Source organism: Egretta garzetta, unplaced genomic scaffold (genome assembly GCF_000687185.1).
Source record: "Egretta garzetta isolate BGI_Z169 unplaced genomic scaffold, ASM68718v1 scaffold153, whole genome shotgun sequence".
NCBI lineage: Eukaryota > Metazoa > Chordata > Aves > Pelecaniformes > Ardeidae > Egretta > Egretta garzetta.
In genome coordinates, this window is record NW_009259114.1 from 1,027,687 (window position 1) to 1,032,891 (window position 5,205).

Sequence of the window (5,205 nt, forward strand, 5' to 3'; positions counted from 1 at the left end):
AATCTATCTGCACAGTAACATGTTCCTGTAAGATGTTTTGGTTTATTTTTAGGTGGTAGATCCAATAATCACTTCTGTGCAGTGAACCAAGAGGATCTCTAGCAACTCTAACCTGGCAGGCAAGAAGGAGCAGCTGCACCTTGTTTTATTAGCTTTCCTCCTGCATTCCAGGAGACGTGAGAGGATGGATCCTCAGTTCAATGTGCAATATGATTTATTTAAAAGCAGGCAGTGAAGAAACAGAATAAAGTGGGAATCTGTAATTCAACCTGTTTGAGCAAAGATAGAAAAACAAAACCTGTATGTACAAGGCATAAAATAAGTACATGGCCCACAATGAACTTCGCAGCCTTGGAGCAGACAAAGCAGCTTGTTGCTCTGTACTGCTTCCAGAGTCAGTCTGGAATATGTAGTAGTGGGAAGGTGGTTGAGAGCTGTACGCTCTGAACAGTATGCAGTGGAGATGCTTTGTAAAATGAAAGGGGTTTATCTCCCCGTGCAAGAGTATCACTGTGCTGAGCAGCACTGCAGCAAGGCAGAGGCATCCTGAATTGTACGATCTACCATGCCAGGAAACTCCTGGATTCTTCTGCTACCTCTTAGGCTTTGAATCTGCAGAGTATCCTAGCTCCTAACAAATAACCTTGTGTATAGCCCCGCTGATTAGAGGACCTAATTGTCTAAGTATTTTCTGTCTCTTTCATTCACAGAACCTAAGTGTGTTAAAAGTTTTTTCCCTCTCTATTGTTCACTCAGGATTCACTCTGCCTGTCACAGAGGAGCATGTTTAGAGTGGTCCAGCCATACTGAAACTGCAGAACCAAATTCCAGCTGCCACAGTATGGTAGCTGGCCTCTAATGTAAGATCCGGACGTAAGATTTATGTGGGGACATTCATTTCAACATTTTTTTAATAGAGGCTATCTATTTGTGTTTATATTAGACCACTAACTTTAATAACACTTTTTTTCTTCCCCTGGGGCAAGTGTATCATTTGGCGCACAAGATTACAGCTTGCAGTAAAATCTGCACAGCTTCTTAAAGTAAAAATTCTGGGGTTTTTTAAGAAGTAGATTAATAAGGATGATCATAATTACATGTGTATATACATAGGCACATACAGACTCAGAAATGTTCTCTTTGTATCTTGCTGACTTTATCTAAGTCAACAAGAGCTAAAGTAGAAAGCCAAGTGAGGAAGCAGAGCATTACCTGCTTTAGGTGTTTGGTACAGAACAACGCTGACTTCGGTGGATTGGTTCTAATTCTTACTGCAGAAGGGAGACCTGCTGGACCGACCAATCGATGAGCCTATTCTGCCTGGACAGATACCCTGGAGTCTGTTTTGTTTCCTTTTTTTCTTTTCCAGCTCCTCTAGGATGTGGTTAATTCTACAATGTTGCAGTGTGGCTACAGGGGCACTTACTGTTTGTGTGAAACTGGAGGGAAATGGGTGGTTAAGTCTGCTTCAGATGTAATTAAGTCTGAAATGTCTCAGTGGTCACATTAGAAGCGCTAATTTTAAGCTCTCATTGGTTTAAGCCATAGCCATTTGTTACATAAAAAGGCAAAGGGAATTTTTTGTCCTTCAAATGCTTTTCTGTGGGAATATGAAAAAATAAAAAAAAAAAGTGTTCTTCAAAGCATCAAGACAGTAATACCCACTACAGACTCCTTGTCCTGCCAAAACAAATTAGTTAAGAAACTCCAAACCATTGTTTTGAATGGAAAAACTATCTAATCATGCTTTTTTGTCCATCGCTTGAACAAATCATGCCTGCAAGTTCATCTTATGGGTGACTATTTCACTATTTGTGTTCCAGAGGTGGACTTGTAATGTCAAGTTAGTCATGCAGAAGCTTAAATTTAAATTATACTCAGGAGTGTGTCTTTTCAGTATATTTCTCCTGGCAGAAAATAGTTTAAGAATTCATTTGCTCCTACCTTTACATTGCAAGTTTCCATGCCCATGTATATATTGATGCAACTCTTTCTGCGTTGTGTGTGTTGCAACCAGTTTTGATTAAATGAGATGGATTTGAAAGTACAAAAGCATGAAATAAAATAAATGGGGGGGTGGGGGGGAAGGGAAGTGGAAGTAGCTCATGTGGAATTGTTGGTAGGAGTATTTTTGTGACACTTGGTCCATCAGTGAGAACAAATAAAACACCAGACACAAATTTAGCTTAAATAAATGGAACTGTGTCCAAAACTAAAATACCAGAACTTCTGTGTTTTGAAGTAGCTGCGGGGGAGAAGTCTGTTTTATGCATTCACTCCCAATGACCTTTGGACACAGTGCTTATGTCATGGAAGTTTGATGGTTCCCATCACAAAATATATGCTCTGGGCTGTTTTGGCTCAGCAAAGTGCAGAATGCGTATGAAGACATTTAAAACTGACGCAGGGCACTGAAAAATTGCTGTGAAGGAATGGTCCATTGCAAACATTAATAGATTCGGGTGGTCAGTGTCTTTGCTGGGGATGCTTGTGGAAATGTTTCAGAATCCTCCAGTTTGGAAACATCCCTTGTCAGGCAGCAGAAAGCCTAAGGGTGAAGAGACTATTGCTGAGAAATAGAAACTGAGCTCCTCCCTCGGTAATTAGCAGAACAGCTGAACCAGGAGAATGAAAAGTGAAACCATCATTGTCACTTCAGGGATTTCGACAAAGTTGGTGATAAACAGCAATTTGAAGTTTTACCTGAGTTTGAACTCCAAGATGGCTAAACTTCCACAAATTGTTATTCTGCTCATTCACCCTCCAGCTTTCTGCTGATTCAGCTACAGCAGCTACTGACTCTAAACACAAGTCAACAGGCGGTGAACAGACTGTCTGCAGACTGTGCTGTAGCATGCCCACCACTGAAATAGGTATGTCATTTCAAAGTTATTTCAGTTCAAAGTTGCTCTTTTATTAAACCACCTGTGGAAATGTATTAAAACATCTATTTATTCCTTTTTTATGTGGTGTTTGAATTCCCAATAAACTAGATAGAGACCTTTTATATTAGCTAGCTTTGAGCCTGTATGGGTTATGTCGATGCTAACTTTGACCAATGCTGCTAAATGGCCTAATTTCCCCTGCCTTGCAGCCTTCACAGAAGTTACTTTCACCTTCATATGACAGTACATGCTGGTGTGGTGATACCAAAATGTTCACTTGACACAGGTTATGGAATTAAGCCTAAGTATCATAAACAGAATTGAGTTGATAATGTTACATCTAATAGAAAGACAGCCCTGCAAAAGTGCCTGTAAAACCCAGCTCTGTAATCTTACAAATACTTGAAAGAGATTAATCCCTCAGCCTCCAGGTGGTGGCAGCTTCTGTTCCCCTTCGCTCCCCTGGCAGAACTGAATATATTTCGAAGAAGACAGCACTCCCAAAAGAATATGAGTGAGAATGGCAAGTAAATTGAATGATAAACAACTGGAAAAATGTAAGAGGCGTAATCAACAACAGCAGAAGTCAGGAACTGACTGTGTCTAGAAAGCCAGCCCTGGGGTTTATTAATTTCTAGAGCATTCTGCACACCTGTGTTGTTGCTTCTCCTGTAGATCCCTGCTGTTCCTTCACACAGTTCCTCAAAGCCTCTGACAAGTTTGAGTGACGGGGTGTGTGTGTGTGTGTGTGTGTGTGCTTTGTTTCCCCCCCACCTCCTCTCCACAGTGTTAACTTCCTGAATTTGGTGCAACAGAAGCAAAGACTTCATGGAAGAAAGTTTAAGAAATGAGTGATTTTATTTCTTTTAAATTAGGAACTAGACAGACTAGATTTCAAGGAAAATTATTATTTGTCTTTTTTCTGGAAATTTTCCTACAAATGCCTGCCATCAGATTACTGAATGAGCATCCACTCAGCTGATAAATTAAAGACATGTCATCAGTGTAACCTCCAGAAACTGAGAGAAGGGTATTTTTAGCTGTTGAGAGAGCTTAGATGACAAAGGTCTGAGCAATCTAGGAGTCAGATATACTAACATTCATTCAGTATCTTCCCCTGTCCACGAGGACAAGGCTTTTTGAAAAAAAAACAAACAGTAAAGCAAAGGAAGCCAACTGAAGTCTGGAGCCAGAAGAATAGCTATTGAAGCTTTTCAGAAAACAGCCCTTTGATACCACTGACATCCTTGAGTTTCTTTCTGAACCTTTCTTGCTGATCATCTTACTTGAGCTGTTTGGTCTTCTGCTCTCTCACTCCAACCCTTTGTTTAGCTAAAGTACTTTGCCATGGTTTCCCAGAAAGGAATCAATCCTAACCAAAAAGTACTTGGAGCACATGGGCACCCTCACATTGGTATAGATCTCCTTGTCTTTTGTGCCTTCCCCCAGTCTGGGTCTGTTCCGCCTGCTTAGATGGGACACTACTCATACAGCACCTAGCAGTGACCCACATTGGTTTTGGGGTCTCAGACCTTCTCTAAGAAACAGTGCTCTGAGTGACCCAAGTGGGAGGGAGGATGGAGTGGAGGAGAAGATTGAAACTTTCATTTCTTTTTGTTTTCTTGCAGGTTTGTGGGTGTGAATTGATGATGGTGTGGAGCAGTAATGGAGGAAAGGGAGAGGACAGAGCGAGGGATCTGTGGACATCATGGCGAAGAGAGGAAGCAGAATAGTAGGAGAAAAAGGACGATGTCTTATTTAGATACAGTAGTCAGAATATGCAGGTTAGTGTTGGAAGCATCCTCCTATATGTTCAGTGTGCCCAGAAAAGGGAGGAACAGGTATTTTATGCCAAACACAGATTCATCTTTGAGCCCAACTCACTCGGACTGTTTGATATCTTGTCTTCTAGTCACTGAAGGCAGGTCACAGCATCCTTGGGAGAGAATGTGCATTGGATGTTCAACTTTCAGCACAGAAAGGGAAGCCTTAGTAGCCCTGGGAATAGTTGAACATATGACATTCTCTTCTAGGAGTAGAATTCATTCAGCTTCTCACCCAGGAAATGTTCATTTATGCTGTTTACTTAGGCAGGCACCTCCTGAGGGCACAGTTTTGGCTGACCCATGTAACCAGTCACATGCCATTCTCTGACAGCACTTGTTCTTTATCAGTCCATTAAGCATGGGCTTTCAGCCAGTGAAAACATCAGATATTTGGCAAAGCATTTATAATTAGTAAGTGTTGTGGCAGAATAATGGAATCTGAGGTCTCAGAAACCATCAAGTGTGTCTGTTTCCAGCTGATAATCCCACGGAGA

At 41.2% G+C, this 5,205-nt stretch overlaps 1 long non-coding RNA gene across 1 annotated transcript; it reads left to right on the forward strand.

Moving 5' to 3' along the window:
* Positions 1-785: 785 nt before the first annotated feature.
* LOC118451950 lies at positions 786-4,872 on the forward strand. The gene is made up of 3 exons (XR_004841557.1): positions 786-860; positions 2,768-2,873; positions 4,514-4,872. It is a non-coding gene; the product is annotated as an uncharacterized LOC118451950 (long non-coding RNA).
* Positions 4,873-5,205: the final 333 nt, after the last annotated feature.